This window comes from Engystomops pustulosus, chromosome 10 (assembly GCF_040894005.1).
Source record: "Engystomops pustulosus chromosome 10, aEngPut4.maternal, whole genome shotgun sequence".
NCBI lineage: Eukaryota > Metazoa > Chordata > Amphibia > Anura > Leptodactylidae > Engystomops > Engystomops pustulosus.
Window position 1 is genome coordinate 31130739 of NC_092420.1, and position 23163 is coordinate 31153901.

The 23163-nt window shown below is 45.8% G+C and overlaps 1 long non-coding RNA gene across 1 annotated transcript in view; it reads left to right on the top strand.

Annotated features, from left to right (window-relative positions):
* The first annotated feature begins 3302 nt into the window (after nucleotides 1-3302).
* Nucleotides 3303-23163, top strand: part of LOC140103741 (uncharacterized) — a 63314-nt gene continuing 43453 nt past the window's right edge. The window contains exons 1-2 of the long non-coding RNA XR_011850167.1: nucleotides 3303-3347; nucleotides 9553-9858. This is a non-coding gene — a long non-coding RNA (uncharacterized lncRNA). The remainder of the gene's footprint in view (nucleotides 3348-9552; nucleotides 9859-23163) is intronic.

The window sequence follows — 23163 nt, forward strand, 5'->3', positions numbered from 1 at the left end:
GCGGTTTTCAGTTGCGATTTACCTGTGGCAGGTTCAACCTTTCCATTTTTTTTGTGTCATTTTTTTCTGTAGTTTTTGAATCAGAAGTGAATTCCAGTACGATTCTTGTCTTCCGATTCTTTTTGACACCACACCTTGCGTTAACTAAAAAGGGAACCTGCAGTATTTAACCCCTGACACTTCTTCACTTCGATAAAGCCCAATAAAACACCAGATTGTTGACACAAAACCTCATTGTTTGAGTAAGGTCATCAAGACAACTCTAAACTTGTATTATGTCTGCACAGTAGATCTGCACGTAGCCTTCTTACAAAGAGAATTTGTGTCTATGGCTCGCTGTCAATTTCTCCCTGCAAGGCCACCGATAAGTAAGCTGTTAATGTGACCTTTTTTCTAGGCTTCCCATGCTAATGTCATAGAATGTTTTAAAAAATGTTTATTGTACTGGAACCATGAAGGCTACTACAATGCACTTTTGATGCAGAATAGGCATGAATATGGGGTAAGCTGGTGAATAAGTGTTATGTATACAGTGCAGGAAGCAATGCCTAGCCTTGGTGATTGTGTGATGGCTAATTGCCATAACCTCCAGTCCTTGGCAGACCCAGATGAGCTCTTTAGTCTGTACCTTCCCATAATGAGTACATTCCCACAATGTTTTTTTAAAATACACTCACAGCATATGCCAGAAAAGCTCCCACCATATACCATGAGCATATCCATAGACATAAACTTGCATCCTTCTTGCCTCCGTTTATGTTTATGTTGTATCTTGTCGAAAACGCAGGATGGACAGATCCAGCAAGCTACGTCTTTCCTTTCTGCTCCCTCCTACTTAGTGATGTATACGCTCAGGCTCAGCAGAGGCCATTGGAGCCCTTGGGGGAAACGATGGCCTCTGGCCTCCACTGAGGAAGGCTTAGGAAACACCCGAAACATCGGCAGCAGCCAATCACTGGCTGCTGCCAATGTTCACTCCTCCTCCTGCTTTTATCGGGGAGGGGGAGGAGCAGGATGACATATTCCAATTTATGTGAATACAATGGGATTCCGCTTAGGCCTACGTTGTAAGCCCTACTGCTATTATTAATAGAGAACCATTATTCCATTGTGCTCTCCAATCAATGAGGGGTTCACATTATATTAAAGGACATCTACCACCAGGATCAGGGATTGTAAACCAAGCATACTTACGTACTGGTGTGTGCCCCCTCTGGCAGGGTCTGAACTTCTTTTAGCTTCTTATGAGCCCCAATGTGTGCATGTCATAATAGAAGCTATATTGTGGTGTCGACATATAATAATAAGCAATATTATGGTAAATGCAATGTAAACACTATGGGGAACATTTATTAAGCTCTGTGTATCAGTTTTCCGTCTGACTTTGCACGTTCTTTCAAGTGCACACTGCTTGCACAGGAATTTAAGAAGGGTCCGAGCCACATTTGTGTTGCACGCAAATCCTTTGTGTCGCGCTTGCGCTAGTTTTCATGTGTCATAAATTTCTGCACTGAAGGGGGTGTTCCGGTGCTCAGTCGGACCACGCACCACATTTGACATGCGAAGTCTGACAGAAATGTGTTGAACGCCCCATGTTAAAGGTGCACCAAAAAAAAGTGGTGCCCTCTGTCAGAGCAGTGTAGGGGGCGCCAGATTCAAGAAGAACATGCGCCATATATCCTGAATCTGGCGCTCACTGCCTTATACACAGGCAAACTACACAAAGTACAGAGTGTACTGTTCTTGGTAAATGCAACATGCAATACAAACCCAATATAAAACGTGATGTACACACAAAATCGATGTTAGCGCAAATGCAAAGTAAACTTGATGTTAATGTTTTTGCAATGTGAACAAAATCAAAATGTCAATGCAATGTTAGCATTAATATAATGTAATTGTGATGTTAATACAAATGCTATGTAAACGCAAATGTAAAATAAACGCAATGTTAGTGCAAATGCTATGGTGAACGCAAACGCAATGTAGCTGTGATATTAACGTAATGTAAACGCAATGTAGAACACAAACGACATGTAAACGCAAATGTGATGCGTTTACATTCACGATGTGAATGTAAACGCATTGTAAACTAAATTGCAATGTTAACACGAATAAGATGCAAACACCAAGCCATGTTTGTGTTCACATCACATCATGTGTATATCCTGTTTACATTGCAATTTTATAACATTGTCATTATGTTAGGGAGATTAGAATGGTCAGATACAGGGACTGGTACTGTGGCTTTAAAAATACTACCATAGAAATGATCACATCAGTGTAATTACTAACACAAGTTATTGTGAGAAATCCACTCCTTGCCAAGAGTTCAGTGCTCAGAACTTCTGTGCTTTTGTGTAGTAAATATTGTAACTGGGATAATACTCTGTCACGGTTGGCCCCTGTGAGCCATATCCTGTAGGATGTATTTTGGTAGAGTGTGCCAGAGTATGTGGAATGCATCGGAGAAGTACCACAGACGGTTATGAGAAGAGCGGATGGTAGAGGTCTTGAGAAGATCTGAGATCACAAGTGTGATAGTATTGGCTGATGAGGTTCAAATTATATGGAGGGGACAGGTTGTACACGGCTTTGTAAGTCATAGTATCTGTTGTGCAATGGGTAACCAGCGAATAGATTGTCAATGAGGAGACTGGAGATGAGAAGGGAGAGATGGATTAGGGGCAAGCTGCAGGGTAAGGGTCCTTGCACATGAGTGTTTTCCTTGTGCGAGTCCAATGCAATCCCTCATTGCATCGGACTCGCTCTAAACTATGACACACAACTGTTAAATAGATCTTTACACACATGAGGTTGTTTTTCGTTTCTTACTAAAGAACTACTTTAAACATGGTTGGTGGACTAAAGGTTTTAGGATGGATTCAAATTGGCCTTTTTTCACATCAGTAATTTTTCATTGGCGCCATTTCGGACACATACAGATTGGTTTTCTCTTCCTGGTGTGAGAAAGTAAGAGGTGTTGTTTGGGAGAACTGTTATCTGTCATACAGGCAAATGGTGGGTGCATGGTAAAAGCCCTGGATTTGTCTGTAGTAACCCAAGGGTTAATGCAGACATGTGGTAAGCGGGAGAAGTCTCTTTGGTCTATGTTGGCCTCACTAACATAGACACCTTGTAATGTCCGTACTGGGCCTGCTTAATATGGAGTAGGGGTAGGCTGGTAGTGCGACTCCTACTCCATTTAGGCTTCGGTCCTAAGTTTTTGTACAGCCCACAGGTGCAGGTCACAGGACTTGTTACAGCGTGATTTAGACTGCAGGCCAGAAGCAGTAGGGTGGCACTACCTAGAGAGCTGAATGCTGGACCGTGTTCATACACCTAAGGTAACTGAGTGCCTCAATATACCCTGATGGCCAAGAGCGTGTGCCAGGCAGCCAGGTGCATGTATAGATAGGGGCGTGCTATTGTATTAGACTGTACTCAGTTGAGTAGGATTTGTTTATGCCTATGCCGAGGCTGAATTTAAGTTGTTTGACCGCAAAGTGTGAATATTACACTTGTTTTGGCCTATAACCCGCGTGTGTCCCTGCTTTCTGCACTACTAGACATCTGCCAGAGCGATTTCCCACACTGGCTTCTGTGATTCTTCTCTGATTCCTTATTGAACTTTTCTTTTCAATGTGCTTTTTCACTCTTCAGTTTTTCTCCACTCATTGGAAAAAAATGAGAACCTGTCCTTTTTGTGTTTACCAACAACATTGGATCCGTGGAAGAAAACTGAAGTGTGAGAAAGTACATTGAAAGGAATGGTTCAATAAAGCATTAGTGAAGAATCACTGACGCCAGCGAGAGAAAACCAATCTGTACGTGTCAATAAACCAAAATGGCTTCAGTGGAAGATCACTGATCACCGATCTATAATGAACCACTGAAGATACAACAACCTAGCTTCAGGTTTTTGTTTTTAGACACATTTAATTTATATGTTTTGCAGTGGGTTTTGCTGCATCAAATGCTGTTTACTGTCACATTTTGTTACTATCATTTACTAAGGGCCCGATTCGCATCTTCCCGACGTGTTACCCGAATATTTCCGATTTGCACCGATTTTCCCTGAATTGCCCGGGACTTTGGCACACGCGATAGGGTTGTGGCGCATCGGCGCCGGCATGCACGCAACGGAAATCGGGGGGCGTGGCCGAACGAAAACCCGACGGATTCTGAAAAACCGGCGCATTTAAAAAAAAAAAAATGTGTCGCGAAAATTGCACTTACCTTCACTCAGCCCGGCTCGGTGTATTCTAGTGCGTTCCGATACTCTTCAGCGCGTTCTGATGCTCTTCAGCGCAGCAGCGACATCTGGTGGACGGCGGAGGAACTACCTTAATAAATCCCGGCCGGACCCGAATCCAGCGCAGAGAACGCGCTGCTGGATCGCGAATGGACTGGGTAAGTAAATCTGCCCCATTGTATTTAGCTCCCCGGTGCAGTGCCTGTGGATGGCCATCTTCCTTCTTTATAAGAGGATCTTCCAGTTCTTGGTCGGCTACATGTCAACAGTGGCAATGATAGATTTGTTACCGGCTAATTGATATCCATTAAATGGGTACTACTCTGTCACCTTATGTTAACGGCTTGAAGGATCCTGGCTTGGTTGTGAAAATCTCCAATTCAGCCTTCTAGAGTGATGTTGGCTGAAGAGATTGGGGCACATTTACTTAAGTGGCGACGTTAATGCACTGTGCAGTGATTCACTAAGATTGTGCGCCCAATATCCTGCATGTATCGCTTCCCTTCTCAGGTTCAACAGAGTTCACCATCTTTTTGTGGTGCATGTAAGTGCTTGGGCTTGCGGCCAGGGGCGGACTGGCCATTGTACCCACCGGGAATTTTCCCGGTGGGCCGGTCGGTCCTGGGCCGGTCTGGGGCTGGTTTGGCGCTGATCCGGGCCGCCCACACTCCCTCCTTACAATTTTTGATTTAATGTATAGTACCTGCATCGTACGATCGTACGATGCAGGTACTATTAATCAGTACACAGACGCAGCGCAGCACCGCTGCTTCTGCGTCTGTGTATACAGGCAGCTACACAAGTCGCGCAATCCACGTCATTGCGCGAACTGTGTAGCGTGGAGGAGGCTGACACTCACCAGACGTCAGCTGTCCGGCCCTCCCTGCAGCTCCGCGGCTTGGTGTGGAGGCGCGGAGCAGTGACGTCACTATCCCGCGCCTCTACACCAAGCCACCGAAGACCGAGGACAGGAAGAAACCTGCGCCAAAGGGGTGAGTATAATGTTTTTTTTTTTAATTATAGAAAGGGGGACATTAATTAAATGCTTGGGGGGGGCATTATTCTGTATCTGGGGCCCGCAGGGGGCATTAATTAAATGACGGGGGGCATTCTCTATATGGGGCTGGCAGGGGGCATTATTTATGTGTCTGGGGCATGGGGGGGGGGACATTATTCTGTATCTGGGGCCCGCAGGGGGCATTAATTATATGACTGGGGGCATTATTCTATATCTGGGGCTGGCAGGGGGCATTATTTATGTGTCTGGGGCAGGGGGGGACACATTATTCTGTATCTGGGGCCCGCAGGGGGCATTAATTATATGACTGGGGGCATTATTCTATATCTGGGGCTGGCAGGGGGCATTATTTATGTGTCTGGGGCAGGGGGGGGGGCATTATTCTGTATCTGGGGCCCGCAGGGGGCATTAATTATATGACTGGGGGCATTATTCTATATCTGGGGCTGGCAGGGGGCATTATTTATGTGTCTGGGGCAGGGGGGGGGACATTATTCTGTATCTGGGGCTGGCAGGGGGCATTATTTATGTGTCTGGGGAGGGCAGGGAGCATTAATTATATGGTGGGGGCATCATTGTATATCTGGGGCAGGCAGGGGGCATTATTCTGTATCTGGGGCTGGCAGGGGGCATTAATTATATGGCGGGAGGCATTATTCTATATCTGGGGCTGGCAGGGGGCATTATTTATGTGTCTGGGGCAGGGGGGGGGGGACATTATTCTGTATCTGGGGCTGGCAGGGGGCATTAATTATATGGCGGGAGGCATTATTCTGTATCTGGGGCTGGCAGGGGGCATTAATTATATGGCGGGAGGCATTATTCTATATCTGGGGCTGGCAGGGGGCATTATTTATATGGCGGGAGGCATTATTCTATATCTGGGGCTGGCAGGGGGCATTATTTATGTGTCTGGGGAGGGCAGGGAGCATTAATTATATGGTGGGGGCATCATTGTATATCTGGGGCAGGCAGGGGGCATTAATTCTATGTCTGGGGCAGGCTGGGGCCATTACTTCTATGTCTGGGGTGGGCAGGGGCCATTCATTCTGTGTCTGGGGTAGGCTGGGGCCATTCATTCTATGTCTGGGGTAGGCAGGGGGCATTTATTATATGTCTGGGGTAGGAGAGAAAGAAGAAATAAATTACCCTTACCATTACAGTGTGTTACATTATGGGGCACTATTTGTGTGGTACTAATATTGTAGGGGGCTCTATTACAGTATTTGGGGCACAGTATTGGTGGCAGCAGAAGAAGGGACAATGGGAAAGTGCAGAACATAAGACGTCTGTGTGGTAAACTCTGCAGGAAAGCTGTGTACCTGGAGGAAGAGACAAGGTGATGGTGGAACTAATGGAGAAGATGAGGAACGAGAACAATCCGGGGACACGACACCTGATGTCACTGGATACAATAGGTGAGGATCTCGTATTTTCTGTAGCTGTATATGATAAATACTGATTTTTTTTCATGTTCACTTCTGTGTAAATATGTAGTATTATAGTAGTTATATTCCTGTACATAGGGGGCAGTATTATAGTAGTTATATTCTTGTACAAAGGGGGCAGTATTATAGTAGTTATATTCTTCTACATAGGGGGCAGTATTATAGTAGTTATATTCTTGTACATAGGGGGCAGTATTATAGTAGTTATATTCTTCTACATAGGGGGCAGTATTATAGTAGTTATATTCCTGTACATAGGGGGCAGTATTATAGTAGTTATATTCTTGTACATAGGGGGCAGTATTATAGTAGTTATATTCTTGTACATAGGGGGCAGTATTATAGTAGTTATATTCTTGTACATAGGGGGCAGTATTATAGTAGTTATATTCTTGTACATAGGAGGCAGTACTATAGTAGTTATATTCTTGTACATAGGGGGCAGTATTATAGTAGTTATATTCCTGTACATAGGGGGCAGTATTATAGTAGTTATATTCTTGTACATAGGGGGCAGTATTATAGTAGTTATATTCTTGTACATAGGGGGCAGTATTATAGTAGTTATATTCTTGTACATAGGGGGCAGTATTATAGTAGTTATATTCCTGTACATAGGGGGCAGTATTATAGTAGTTATATTCCTGTACATAGGGGGCAGTATTATAGTAGTTATATTCCTGTACATAGGGGGCAGTATTATAGTAGTTATATTCTTGTACATAGGGGGGCAGTATTATAGTAGTTATATTCTTGTACATAGGGGGCAGTATTATAGTAGTTATATTCCTGTACATAGGGGGCAGTATTATAGTAGTTATATTCTTGTACATAGGGGGCAGTATTATAGTAGTTATATTCCTGTACATAGGGGACAGTATTATAGTAGTTATATTCTTGTACATAGGGGACAGTATTATAGTAGTTATATTCTTGTACATAGGGGGCAGTATTATAGTAGTTATATTCTTGTACATAGGGGGCAGTATTATAGTAGTTATATTCTTGTACATAGGGGGCAGTATTATAGTAGTTATAGTCTTGTAAATAGGAGGCAGTATTATAGTAGTTATATTCTTGTACATAGGGGGCAGTATTATAGTAGTTATAGTCTTGTACATAGGGGGCAGTACAATAGCAGTTATATTCTTGTACATAGGGGGCAGTATTATAGTAATTGGCTTGTATATGGGAGAAGGTATTGTAGTAGTTTTATTTTGTATATAGAAGGCAGGATTGATTGTGTTATTCTAAATGTGTTATTGTAGCATTATTACTGTACATAGGAGGCAGTATCAATATATTCTTTCTCTGTATGGCACAGGGGAAAGGTATTTAAGGCTTATCGTGTCGTGTGTTTGCATCATTTACTGATCGACAGGTCACATTCCTTGTACATTAGATTCACTTACTAGCAAAAGATGTTCTTGTTTTGCATTAAGGCCATCTACCAACAATTTGTCTGTTATAACCCCACCCACATTATCTGACCACACCCACTTGTTTTGACTCCGCCCATAAAATGGGGCCACTTTTATAGTTTTTTCCAGGGCCATTTTAAATTCCCAGTCCGCCCCTGCTTGCGGCACAATTTGAAAGTTAAATCCCGCGCTCAGTCTGAATAAGTTGGATCGTCTGACGGCCCGCCCCCTAAATTGTGTCACATGGAAGCTGATGCAGCTGCGTCAAAAAAGGGTTACCTGCGACACTATCGCAACGCACCTGCTACTTAAATATCTGCCGTTTAGTCCTGAAAGCGGTGCACAGTCCTACAAAAGTGTGCGCGTTACCCCAAGTAAATAAGCCCCGTTAGATTCATTATGAGAATGGAGGAGTTGGTAGCTCTGGATGGTGATTGGGTTGGATGTGGCCTATTACTTTCATGTGAAGCGGATCCCCTGGACCTCGTTCATAGGGTCATCTGACTTTAACCTTGATCCTAGTCTGCTAGTGGGTAAACTTTTCTTCCTTTTCCCCTTTTGTCTTCCCGTCTGTTTGCCTGTAAGTCTTTTGTTTTTCCATTTCTTAGATTTTGTTCTTTCCTTTTTAAAAAAAAAAAATGTCATTTATTTCTATTGATTTCTTGTTGTTTTGGGTTAATTGTTGTATTGTTGAGGGTACACAGCACAACTGTTTGTGTTGATTGTCTTGCTTTATGTTCACATTCTGGAGCTATGTATGATAATTGTGCCTTCTGTAATTATACCTATTGTTTTATTGGTTCTATTACTTAATAAAATCGTAAGGACCATAAAAATTTTGTTTATACTGTAGTTAAAATAAGTCCATAATTAAAGGAAACCTACCATCAGGAATCTACCTATTAAGGTAGATCTGATGGTAGGTTCCTCCTAATGTCCTAAGCCCTAAACTATCTTTTTCCAATCCTTTTATATAGCCTTACCTGATCTATACTTTATCTTACTAATGTGCAAATTTTTGGAGAGAGGTGCGTGCGCATTTTCAAGCAACAGTTGTATTAGGTGCACCCTAAGAAAACGCAAAGAGATGGTACAGAAGGAGGCTATGAGATGTCACGGGTGCTCCCGCTACCCACGTCTTGGGTCAAGGGCTCACCTGTGATCCTCAGTGTGCCCCAGCGCCCCTCTGCTCTGTCTTACTTCTCCTCGTTCCTGATTCCCATCTTCAGAAGATTTAAAGGACCAGCGCACCGCTAATTGGTGCTGGACCATTTCAGCAAATGGATAAAGCCCTGTGTCTCCCAGCATTCTCTGCCGGATCTTCGTGCTATTGTTTATTGCCTCATGTCTGTGCCTCATGTCTCAGTTGTGACCCCGGCCCTGTTCTTGACTTCGTTTCTCCACTGACAGGCCTGACCTCTTGCTCCGTCCCTGACCTTGATCCATTGCCGCCTGCCTTGACCATCTGGCTGTCCCTGACTACAAGATTGCCTGCTGATTCTGTACCTGGACCTTGGCTGCTACCGCGGACAAGTCGCACTTGTGGAGTGACCTGGTGGTACCACACCGCAGCAAGACCATCCTGCTTTGCGTCGAGCTCTGATGAAGACCGGGTGTCACCTAGATTCAGGTCCCAGGTGTTGGCTCATGTCATTGTCCGCGGTGGTCCAGGGAGTTCACTACCCCAGAAGCCTGACATCGGATCCACATTAATAGGTAGATTCCTGTAGTTAGGTTTCCTTTAAATAATGTTTTCTATTTGTAGAAATGTCAAATTTATATGGCCCTTTATATACTGGGCATATTGGTGCACATTTACTAACCTGGTACTGTCGCGATCCCCGCTGTGCGTTGTCCGATGATCATGGACTCCGGGGCGATTCACTAAGATCGTGCACCCAATATCCTGCATGTGTCGCTTCTTCGCTCAGTTCCTGGTGCACATACGTGCATTGTCTTGTGACGCAATTTAAATGTTAAATCCCGCGCTCAGTCTGAATCCATCGGATCATCCGACGGCATGACCTCCGATTTCTGTCGCATGAAATGGCACCAATGCAACAAAATCCGATTGCGTGCGACACAATCCCCTTCTAAATGTCCCAGCATTGCGATCCCCAAAAAGTCGGAAAACCGACGTAAATGCAGCCACGGGACCCTTAGTAAATAAGCCCCATTATCTGTCTATAACGATATTTAGTTACCTTGGTGGCACAGAGCTTCTCCTTAAATTTTTATTTGTCCTTTAACCCCTTAGCGCTCCGCGCCGTAGCTGTACTGCGCAGCTTCCGACGATTAGCGCTCAGCGCAGTACAGCTACGGCGCAGAGCCGATGCCGGTTCAGCGCTGCATAGCAGCCGAACCGGCATCGTTAGCCGCGGGATTTCAGCGGTGATTTACCGCTGACATCCCCGGCTAACACCCGCGGTCGGAGTGGGCTCCGATCGCGGGTGTTTAACCCGTTAAATGCCGCGGTCAACGCGACCGCGGCATTTAACTTGCCTTCTGGGGTTCTTTACCCCACGATCGCCCCCCCGCACCGTTTTCGGGGGGGCCGATCGCTGTTTTGGCTCCTCTGGGGTCCGATCGGGACCCCAGAGAAGCCTGGAGGGTTTACCTTTAAGATGGCGTCTGTGACGTCATCTTAAAGGCAAAGTGTCAGCCTATGCATCTGCATAGGCTGGCACTGATAATACCCTGCAATACATTAGTATTGCAGAGTATTATCAAGAACAAGCAATCAGATGATTGCTTGTTCATATCCCATGGTGGATCAAGTAAAAAATGTACAAAATAATGTTTTTCAATAAAAAATTACCTATCATAATTAAATTAAATCATAACACAAACCCCACATATATAGTATCACCGCGTCCGTAACAATCCGTAGAATAAAACTAAATAACTATTGAACCCATATGATGAACGCCGTAAAAAAAAAACGTCAAAAACCCGCCAAAAATTATGATTTTTACCTATTATATCCCACTAAAAATGCAATAAAAAGTGATCAACAAAACATATGTACTCCAGAATGATATTGTTGCAAAGAACAACATGTCCTGCAAAAAACAAGCCATCAACCAGCTCTGTAGCCAAAAACGTAACAATGTTATGCCACTTGGAAGACAGCGATGCAAAAATGATAGATTTTTCCCCACATTAGGGTTTTATTTGGCAAATTTAGTAAAACATAAGAAAAAATATTCATGTCTGGTATCCCCGTAATCGTATCGACCCATAGAATAAAGATAACAGGATTACTAGGCTATACGGTGAACACGAAAAAAAAAAAAGTAAAAAATCCAGTACAGAATTGATGCTTTTCTACTCATGACCTCAAAAAAAAAGTTCCAAAATTTTCAACAATAGGTGATACCAACCCCAAAATGGTAACACTGGAAAAAGCATCTCGTCCCGCAAAAAAAATGCCGTCACATGGCCCCAATAACGGAAAAGCGAACATTTTATAGCCTTCAAAAGGGGGCAACCAGAAAACTAAAATCCTGGCAGCTGCATGGTGCTCCTTCCCTTCTGCGCCTCGCTGTGCCCCCATAACACAAGTAATGTCCACATGTGGGGGGTCGCTGCACTCAGGGGAAATTGTAGAACAAATTTTATGGTGAGTTTTCTCTTTTTATCTTTTGGAAATGTGTAAATTTTAGGGCTAAATGAACGTATAACCGACAAAATTTGACCATTCTAAATTTCACCGCCATTTTGATTCAATTGCTATGAAGATCTCAAGGGGTTAACAATTTTTGTAAGTGCTGTTTCTGATAGTTTGTGGGGTGCAGATTTGAAAATGGGTTGGTTATATAGGGGGTTTTGTTGCTAAATATGTAAAATTTGATTTCAAACAGTATTTATCCCCAAAATAGTCAATTCCAAAAATACGGAAAATCGCTATTCGATTTGTAGGCCGCGTGACGTCAAAATAAATTATCCAAACATTTCAAAAATTATGAAAATGAAAAGTAGACAAATGGGAAATGTTATTCTGCAAGTTATTTAGGTGGTAAATCTATCTGCCTGAAAACGCGGTGATTTTGAATTTCGAAAATGGCAAATTTTTCTAAAAATTCATCATTTTTTTTCTTTTTTTTGTAAATAAACGCAAAACTTATCAGCCAAAATTTACCACTAAAATGAAGTACAACATGTGGGGAAAAAACAATCGCAGAATCGCTTTGATAAGTAACAGTGTTCAAAAGTTATTACCACAGGAAGAGACACTGGTCAAATTTAAAAAAAAAGTTGCGAGCCTTAACCTGCAAACAGGCTGCGTCCTTAAGGGGTTAATTTTTACTTGACTGATTTGGAAAGATCTGTGCTGTGCTGTGTAATCTGTGTGCGCTATATAAATAAATACATTATTATTATTGAAATTACAGGCATACGCTGACTCCATCTGGTCCTTTGGGTAGACTAAGAAATGGAATAGAGAGAAAATGTGTGATCATCTCGGCATCTTAGTAGATACAGACTGAGTAGACACCTGGGCCCTAGCCACCCATTTCACAAGGTGCCTTCTTTCCTTAAAATACTACCGGTGAAATAATGCAACCAAACACAATGGTTGGGTGAAAGTACTGGCTGCTACTTTATAAAATTTCTATCATTCTAAACTTGAATGTGCAACACCCTCGCCGATGCAATGGCGAAGGAGTGCTTGCGAATAAGCCCCATAGCATGTCACAACATCACACAGGGGACATTGCAGTGGTTAATCCTGCCTGGCAAGGCAGAAGTTAATCTGTGTATGATGTAAAGTCTAGTATCCAATGATCTGTGTTACATCCTGTCTCTGTAAACTGAGAGGTAATTGGAGGAGCAGCCACCACCTGACCAAGGGGAGATAATAAAACCCCTGGCCAAGAATATTCTAGGGGTAGAGCAGTTAGCTGAGCAGTAGCTCAGAAGCAGACTGGAGTCTCTCCAGTACAGACTCTTCGGAGTCTGTACAGCTAGCAAGCCAGACCAGAGCAGGAAGAGCCTAGCCCCTGCCTGAAGTGGAGTTAATAGCTAGGTAGTGAGGAAAGGGGTATCATCCTACCTTCAAGGGTGATACCTGAAGATATCCAGGATCAAGCTGAAGCATCCTATTAGGACACAGCTGCCTCCCAGCCTGCCTCTGCATCCAGGCTGGTGATCTACATCCTGTGGCTCCCTCCAAATACCTCTCCAGTACTCCACCATCTTGTTAAAGGCACGTTGCTGATGTTCCTGTCGGTTCCAATAAAGAACTGTAAGTGTTTCTGTTCAACCTCTGCCTCCGTCTGGTTGCTGCTAATACTGCTGCCTTCATCACCGGCACCCTGTCCACCACACTCGGGACATTAAGGGGTTGCCCCAGGGAGATCCGCTATAGCAGCCTCTCCCTCATCTTTTCTTGCCAACGCCACCCTGCTGGAGACCTGCCAGGCTGTAGGACAGCCCTCCGGTTCCCCCGTACCAAGCACCGTGACAATAGCGTGCTTAGGCCGCAACCGCCAGCCACTCCGGTACCGCGGGCCCCGGCTGTCTCCAGGCCTCACCTCAAGGGCTAGGCCCCGGTGGGGGATGTTGCAAATGCATAAAAGAAGAACCCATTAACACCTTCTGGACCATCTGGGATACCCTTTGTGAGAAAGTGAGAGGTGTCATTTGGGAGAACCTCTATCTGTCCTACAGGCAGATAAAAAGTACATGGTAAAAGCCCTGGATTTGTCTGCAGTAACCCAAGGGTTAATGCAGACATGTGTTAAGCAGGAATAGTCTGTTTGGTCTATGTTGGCCTAGCTAGCATAGACACCTTTGTAATGTCCGTACTGGGCCTGCTTATTATGGAGTAGGGGTAGGCTGGTAGTGGGACTCTTACTCCACCCGGGTTTCGGTCCTGGGCTTTTGTATAGCCCACAGGCGCGGGTCACAGGCCTCGTTAGAGCCTGATATAATCTGCATGCCAGAAGCAGTAGGAGAGGCACTACCTGGAGAGCTGAAGGCTAAGGCTGAGTTCACACAGCAAAGGTAACTGAAGCCTCCTGTCTTACTGCTGGCTGAGAGCGTGTGCCAGGCAGCCTGGTACATGTATATTTAGGTGCTGTTATTGTATTAGGCAGGATTTATTTTGTATGTACCTAAGCCAAGGCTGAATTTGTGTTATGACAAAAAAGTGTGAATAAAACACTTGATTTGGACTTTAACTCTGCATGTGTCCCTACTTCCTGCACTGCTACCAGAGCAATTCCCCACACCTTCTTCTGTAGAGTAACCAAATAGATATGCTTAACCAACAAACCACTTATATAGAAGGAGTACCCTGCAAGTATCAACCAGTCTTCTAATGCTTTGATCATCAAGATCCTTACAAAAGTTTAATGGTTTGGTTGAAGATGCAACTCTTCATCATGTTGCCAAGAGCTCAACCACTGCGTAGTTTGTGGGCACTATATACAGGTTTGTTGTTTTTTATCAGGATACACAAACAACTTGCCCCCTTTCTCAGGGAATCACTGACTCAACACATGAACTAAAAAGGCAAAACTTTGCTATCAGTCTAAAGCTACCGTCACATCATGTTTTGGCTCTACGTGCCCTTACAATGGAGGGCCAAGTTGTATCCAAATTTATGCACATACAGTGAGATACATCCTCTAGTTCAGCTTATTCCCCTATCTTCTGAAATTGAGAGGAGGCTAGAACATTGGCAACATCCAGTGATTGGCTGTTGACGATGTTTAGGGTTTTCCCCCCTGAGAGTACACTCAGTGGAAACCGGTGAGGGATACATTGCATCTATCCTCCATTGCCTCCAGTGGCCTACGTTGATGACATATGTTGCTTAGCAGGACTGGGCAGGATGGAAATACTTAGTATTTGTCAAGCTATATACAAACCGAGATGTGAATGTAGCATAAGTGACTATTGGCTTCCACTTGGCTTTTCTTTTATAACTTCTTTCCTTGTCGACATGTATAATAGTTTTTGTCTACAAAATAGAACATTTCCATTTTAAAAGTTGCCTTGACTATAAGTGTAGAAACCTTCTGAAACATCTACATACAAATCAACACAAAACACAGTTGAAAATTCACTCTGGTTACCAAGGACACAGCACAAAAGTTCATTGGTTTCAAGAGAAAAATACATTAACCAAAATTTTACATTTTTCTTTATCAATAAAGTACAATAATTAGAAGGCAGTGAAGTGACTTTTGCAGTATGAAATTTATTAAAGGCGGTATGTAATGTAGAAGAAACTTTTTTTTTTTAAACAGAAAAACTTAACTAAAGAAATAATGTAATTATGAGCTTATAGTATTACTGTATATTTTTTGCTGGTGACAACCACAGATGACTGGCCTAGCTGTAGTAGCTTATATAGTGCTTTAGACCCATCTTTATAGGGCAGGACCTTTCACTTTGCTAAGTGATTTTTAAAGAGGACTTAGTTGTTAGAAAACACATTTACCATCTCCCCACAACCACTTCCTAGAATGTGGGTCCTGGACACCTTTTCTAGGGGAATTTTAAATGAATCATGCACTATTGCTTGTCTAATGCGCTCCCGTGACCCATATTGCGGGTCGTGGGCTCACCTGCGCCCATCCGTACTCGCTGGCACGGTGCCCACGCTGCTCACCTGTCCCCGCTCCTGATTCCGGTCCACTGGCCGTGCACGAGTGTCCCCGTCTCCTAGGTCGCGTGCACCGGCTTCAGAAAATTTAAAGCACACAGTTAATTGGCGCTGGCCATTTTCCAGAATTCTATTTAAACCTGCCTCTCCCTGCATACCCTGCCGAATCTTTGTGCCTAGTGCCTCAGAGAAAGCTGTTCCATGCGATTTACTCTGTTTCTGAACCCCCTTTGTGACTCCTGTTCCGTTATTGACTTGGTGCTGCTAGTCCTGAACTTCCACTACGTCCCCGACTTCGATCCTGTGCTGCCTGTCTTGACCTCCTGCCTGTTCCCGTCCATGAGTTTGTCTTACGATTCTGTATTACGCCTTGGCTGCCACCACGGACACAGTCGCACCTGTAGAATGACGTGGTGGTACCACATCGCAACAAGTCCAACTTGCTTTGCGGCGGGCTCTGGTAAAAAAACGGGTACCACTTAGACTCCTGTCCCAGGTGTTGGCTTATGTCATCGTCCGCGGTGGTACAGAGGATCCACTACTTCTGACATTGCTCCATTCACTGTCTATGGAATTGACATAGATGACCCAAGAATACAGTGATGTGGTTCTGGCAGTCTATTTTTTTTTTAATAGGTGTATAATGCTGCACCCCCCTACCTCTCCTCTCTTATCTCAGTCTATCGCCCAACCCGTGCTCTTAGATCCGCCAGTGATCTTAGATTAACCTCTACCCTAGTGCGGACCTCCCACTCGCGTCTCCAAGACTTCTCTAGAGCTGCACCAATTCTATGGAATGCTCTGCCCCGGACTATCAGACTAATACCTAACCTCCAAAGTTTCAAACGTGCTCTTAAAACCCATTTCTTTAGGCAAGCCTATAACACTCATTAACTGCATGAAGTTTTAACTCTTCTACTAACCCGTCCTGTGTCGTCCTCCCATCTGTTATCCAGCAACCAACAGGCACCAGACTTCTCTGCAGTCCCATTCACCCTGGACCTGGTATATAAGATGACGGCTGAGTGGTTCAAGCGACAGCAATTCCATTTATTATATTTTTTTCTATTCCCTAAGAAGAATGGCTTGACCATTAAATATTCTTTTACCTCGTGTTACCCCATCATCTTCATAAACCGTAAGCTCTGGCGAGCAGGGACCTCACTCCTGTTGTTCCATACAAATGTTGTGCTCTGTTACATTACATTTGTATTTGTTTCCTATGATTTGTAAAGCGCTACAGAATATGATGACGCTATATAAATAAAGATTATTATTATTATTATTATGGAGGCAGTGAACTAGTAGTAGATTAAAGGTGCTGCAACTATGTTAGTTGGATCTTGGGATGGAGCTGGCGCTCTGCAGCCAGGCGAGCTTTCGCCAATCCAAGCCCCTGTCTCTAGGCTACTCCCCAAACAGCACTTCTAAGAACCTTTTGTATAAGATCAAGTGTAGTAGCGTTCTTATAAGTTTAGGATATGGCGGGTGAGGGGAATGTAAACAGATGCGCAAGAAGCGCTGAAATAATATCCCTAAATGGTAAAAGTTTGCAAGTATATTTTGTGGATTACACAGCAGGGTGGCGACAAAGTTAACAACTTTGATGTGGAATGCCCTGTAATAGCTCTTGGGCGGTGTGCCTTTTATCGCCTAGGCTCAGCAGTTTCAGCACCGCCTGCTGTCGCTTAGCGACGGCACTGCTGCTGTGCCTAGAGCTACCGACTGATGGCGCCATGCCCACGGATGGTAATTCGGAGGAGGAGGAGGTGGAGGAGGGGTGGGAGGAGGTATAGTAGGCCTTTGAGACCTGGACCGAGGTAGGCCCCGCAATTCTCTGCGTCGGCAGTATATGACCAGCCCCAGGGTCAGACTCGGTCCCAGCCTGCACCAAGTTAAGTGTAGTAGCGTTCTTATAAGTTTGGGATATGGCGGGTGAGGGGAATGTAAACAGATGCGCAAGAAGCGCATGATGCGCATGGAGCTGACGCTCCGCTGCCAGGCGAGCTTTCGCCAATCCAAGCCCCTGTCTCTAGGCTACTCCCCAAACAGCACTTCTAAGAACCTTTTGTATAAGATCAAGTGTAGTAGCGTTCTTATAAGTTTAGGATATGCCGGGTGAGGGGAATGTAAACAGATGCGCAAGAAGCGCTGAAATAATATCCCTAAATGGTAAAAGTTTGCCAGTATATTTTGTGGATAACACAGCAGGGTGGCGACAAAGTTAACAACTTTGATGTGGAATCCATGAAAACAACCCAAATTTCTGCCTGACACACCTCGTTTGATAAAGGGACGATGTATGGAGGCAGCTATATGGACGACTTTTGGAGGTAGCAATGGAGACAACGTGTGGAGGCTGCTATGGAGACAATTTAATTTGGATAGTGCCTGTATGTGGCAGTCCCAAACATTTTTCAAACCAGAGGAGCAGGTAGGTGGCCCTCCAGTAAAATGGAATAGATTGAGTGCCTGTATGTGGCAGTCCCAAAAATTTTTCAAACCAGAGGAGCAGGTAGGTGGCCCTCCAGTAAAATGGAATAGATTGAGTGCCTGTATGTGGCAGTCCCAAAAAATGTTTCAAACCAGAGGAGCAGGTAGGTGGCCCTGCAGTAAAATGGAATAGATTGAGTGCCTGTATGTGGCAGTCCCAAAAATGTTTCAAACCAGAGGAGCAGGTAGGTGGCCCTCCAGTAAAATGGAATAGATTGAGTGCCTGTATGTGGCAGTCCCAAAAATGTTTCAAACCAGAGGAGCAGGTAGGTGGCCCTGCAGTAAAATGGAATAGATTGAGTGCCTGTATGTGGCACTCACAAAAATTGTTTCAAACAGAGGACCGGGTAGGTGGCCCTCCAGAAAAATTAAATGCATGAAGTACTATAGCAAGAGCCAGTGGGCCCTGTCAAAAAATAGCCATTTTCCTCTGCTTTACTGTACAAAGAGGAGGAGAAGGAGGAAAATGAGGAGGAGGAGGAGTGGATCAATTATTCAGGTTGAGCTTCCTTCACCTGGTGGAGATTGGAAATTCTGAGAAATCCAGCCTTTATTCATTTTAATAAGCGTCAGCCTGTCAGCGATGTCAGTCGACAGGCGTGTACGCTTATCGGTGATGATGCTACCAGCTGCACTGAAAACCCGCTCGGACAAGACGCTAGCGGCAGGGCAGGCAAGAACCTCCAAGGCGTACAGCGCCAGTTCGTGCCACATGTCCAGCTTTGAAACCCAGTAGTTGTAGGGAGCTGTGTGATCATTTAGGACGATGGTATGGTCAGCTACGTACTCCCTCACCATCTTTCTGTAAAGATCAGCCCTACTCTGCCGAGACTGGGGACAGGTGACAGTGTCTTGCTGGGGTGACATAAAGCTGGCAAAAGCCTTGTAAAGCGTACCCTTGCCAGTGCTGGACAAGCTGCCTGCTCGCCTACTCTCCCTCGCTACTTGTCCCGCAGAACTACGCACTCTGCCGCTAGCGCTGTCAGAAGGGAAATACTGTTTCAGCTTGTGCACCAGGGCCTGCTGGTATTCATGCATTCTCACACTCCTTTCCTCTGCAGGGATGAGAGTGGAAAGATTTTGCTTGTACCGTGGGTCCAGGAGAGTGAACACCCAGTAATCGGTGCTGGAATAAATTCTTTGAACGCGAGGGTCACGGGATAGGCAGCCTAGCATGAAATCTGCCATATGCGCCAGAGTACCAACGCGTAAGAATTCACTCCCCTCACTGGCCTGACTGTCCATTTCCTCCTCCTCCAACTCCTCCAACTCCTCTTCTTCTGCCCATACACGCTGAACAGTAAAGGACTCAACAATGGTCCCCTCTTGTGTCTCGCCAACATTCTCCTCCTCTTCCTCCTCATCCTCCTCCACCTCCACCTCCTCCGATATGCGCTGAGAAACAGACCTGAGGGTGCTTTGGCTATCAACAAGGGAATATTCTTCCCCTGTCTCTTGTGACGAGCGCAAAGCTTCCGACTTCATGCTGACCAGAGAGTTTTTCAACAGGCCAAGCAGCGGGATGGTGAGGCTGATGATGGCGGCATCGCCACTGACCATCTGTGTTGACTCCTCAAAGTTACTCAGCACCTGACAGATATCAGACATCCACGTCCACTCCTCATTGTAGACTTGAGGAAGCTGACTGACCTGACTACCAGTTCTGGTGGAAGTTGACATCTGGCAGTCTACAATCGCTCTGCGCTGCTGGTAAACTCTGGATAACATGGTCAGTGTTGAATTCCACCTCGTGGGCACGTCGCACAACAGTCGGTGAGCGGGCAGTTGGAGGCGGCGCTGCGCTGCCCTGAGAGTGGCAGCATCTGGGCTGGACTTCCTGAAATGCGCACAGATGCGGCGCACCTTCGTGAGCAAATCAGACAGATTGGGGTATGTCTTGAGGAAACGCTGAACTATCAGATTTAACACATGGGCCAGGCATGGCACATGTGTCAGTCTGCCGAGTTGCAGAGCCGCCACCAGGTTACGGCCGTTGTCACACACAACCATTCCCGGCTTGAGGTTCAGCGGTGCCAGCCACAGATCAGTCTGCGCCGTGATGCCCTGTAATAGCTCTTGGGCGGTGTGCCTTTTGTCGCCTAGGCTCAGCAGTTTGAGCACCGCCTGCTGTCGCTTAGCGACGGCACTGCTGCTGTGCCTAGAGCTACCGACTGATGGCGCCGTGCCCACGGATGGTAGTTCGGAGGAGGAGGTGGAGGAGGGGTGGGAGGAGGAGGAGGCATAGTAGGCCTGAAACACCTGGACCGAGGTAGGCCCCGCAATCCTCGGCGTCGGCAGTATATGAGCAGCCCCAGGGTCAGACTCGGTCCCAGCCTCCACCAAGTTAACCCAATGTGCCGTCAGCGATATATAGTGGCCCTGCCCGGCAGCACTCGTCCACGTGTCCGTGGTCAGGTGGACCTTGTCAGAAACGGCGTTGGTCAGGGCACGGATGATGTTGTCTGACACGTGCTGGTGCAGGGCTGGGACGGCACATCGGGAAAAGTAGTGGCGGCTGGGGACCGAATACCGAGGGGCGGCCGCCGCCATGAGGTTGCGAAAGGCCTCGGTCTCTACTAGCCTATAGGGCAGCATCTCCAGGCTAAGCAATCTGGAGATGTGCACATTAAGGGCTTGGGCGTGCGGGTGGGTTGCACTATATTTGCGTTTCCGCTCCAGCGTCTGGGGTATGGAGAGCTGAACGCTGGTGGATGCTGTGGAGGATCGTGGAGGCGACGATGGGGTTTTTGTGGCAGGGTCCTGGGCAGGGGGCTGACTAGCAGCTGACACAGGGGAAGGAGCAGTGGTGTGCACGGCCGGAGGTGAACGGGCTTGTTGCCACTGAGTGGGGTGTTTAGCATTCATATGCCTGCGCATACTGGTGGTAGTTAAGCTAGTAGTGGTGGAACCCCTGCTGAGCCTGGTTTGGCAAATGTTGCACACCACAGTCCGTCGGTCATCCGGTGTTTCCTTAAAGAACCTCCAGACTTCTGAAGATCTAGCCCTCGCCGCAAGAGCCCTCGCCACGGGAGCTTCACTAGTTGACACATTTGGCGCTGATGCACCAGCTCTGGCCCTGCCTCTCCGTCTGGCCCCACCACTGCCTCTTCCAACCTGTTCTGGTCGAGGACTCTCCTCCGTCTCAGAAGCACTGTGTTCACCCGGCCTCTCAACCCAGCTTGGGTCTGTCACCTCATCATCCTCCAATCCCTCAGTCTGCTCCCCCCTCGGACTTCCTGCCCTGACAACAACTTCCCCACTGTCTGACAACCGTGTCTCCTCATCGTCGGACACCTCTTTACACACTTCCACTACGTCAAGAAGGTCATCATCACCCACAGACTGTGACTGGTGGAAAACCTGGGCATCGGAAAATTGCTCAGCAGCAACCGGACAAGTGGTTTGTGACTGTGGGAAGGGTCCAAAAAAAAGTTCCTCAGAGTATGCCGGTTCAAATGCCAAATTTTCCTGGGAGGGGGCAGACTGGGGGGGAGGAGGCTGAGGTGCAGGAGCTGGAGGAGTGGCGATTTCGGTGACATGGGTGGACTGCGTGGAAGACTGACTGGTGGTGGACAAATTGCTCGAAGCATTGTCAGCAATCCACGACATCACCTGTTCGCATTGTTCTGGCCTCAACAGTGCTCTACCACGAGTCCCAGTAACTTCAGACATGAACCTAGGGAGTGTAGCTCTGCGGCGTTCCCCTGCTCCCTCATCAGCAGGTGGTGTCTCACCCCGCCCAGGACCACGGCCTCTGACCCCTGCAGTAGTTGGACGCCCACGTCCCCGCCCTCGTCCTCTACCCCTAGCCCTCGGGTTAAACATTTTTAAAATGAGAGTTATAACTTTATTTTTTTTTTAACTTTTTTTTGTTTTTTTTTGTGTGTGTTGTTTTTTTTTGTGTTTTTTGTTTTTTTTTGAGTTTTTAAAACCAAACAATGCTATCCTATTGCTATGGCTATTTTCTAGCCAAGTATCAAAGCACACTACTATGCCAGATGAGATGACACTGAGTTAGTGCCTAATTGAAATCCAACCCCTACTAAATTTTCCCACTTCGGTCTTTGCTATGGATATGTGCGTCACTAAGCGCAGAACACAGCGGTCGCAAGTCTCACTACAAATTGCTCAGAATTGGCTAGTACATGCACTGCAGAAAGTACAGCCACCAGCAGATCAACCAGAAATCAAATATATAGAACGCTACTGTAGGCGTAAGTAAGCTCTTTGTATTCTCCTATGGCTATTTTCTAGCCAAGTATCAAAGCACACTACTATGCCAGATGAGATGACACTGAGTTAGTGCCTAATTGAAATCCAACCCCTACTAAATTTTCCCACTTCGGTCTTTGCTATGGATATGTGCGTCACTAAGCGCAGAACACAGCGGTCGCAAGTCTCACTACAAATTGCTCAGAATTGGCTAGTACATGCACTGCAGAAAGTACAGCCACCAGCAGATCAACCAGAAATCAAATATATAGAACGCTACTGTAGGCGTAAGTAAGCTCTTTGTATTCTCCTATGGCTATTTTCTAGCCAAGTATCAAAGCACACTACTATGCCAGATGAGATGACACTGAGTTAGTGCCTAATTGAAATCCAACCCCTACTAAATTTTCCCACTTCGGTCTTTGCTATGGATATGTGTGCCACTAAGAGCTAAACACAACGGTAGCAAGTCCCCCTGCTAATTCCTCACAAAATGGTACTAGATGCAAATTAAAATAAAAAAAGTATAACGTTATTGTAGCCCTAAGAAGGGCTGTTGGGTTCTTTGAGAATCACTCCTGCCTAACAGTAAGCTAATAGAACACCCTAACGCTTTCCCTGACCAGCAGCAGCTCTCTCCCTAGCGGCATCCAGACACAGAATGATCCGAGCAGCGCGGGCAGCGGCTAGTCTATCCC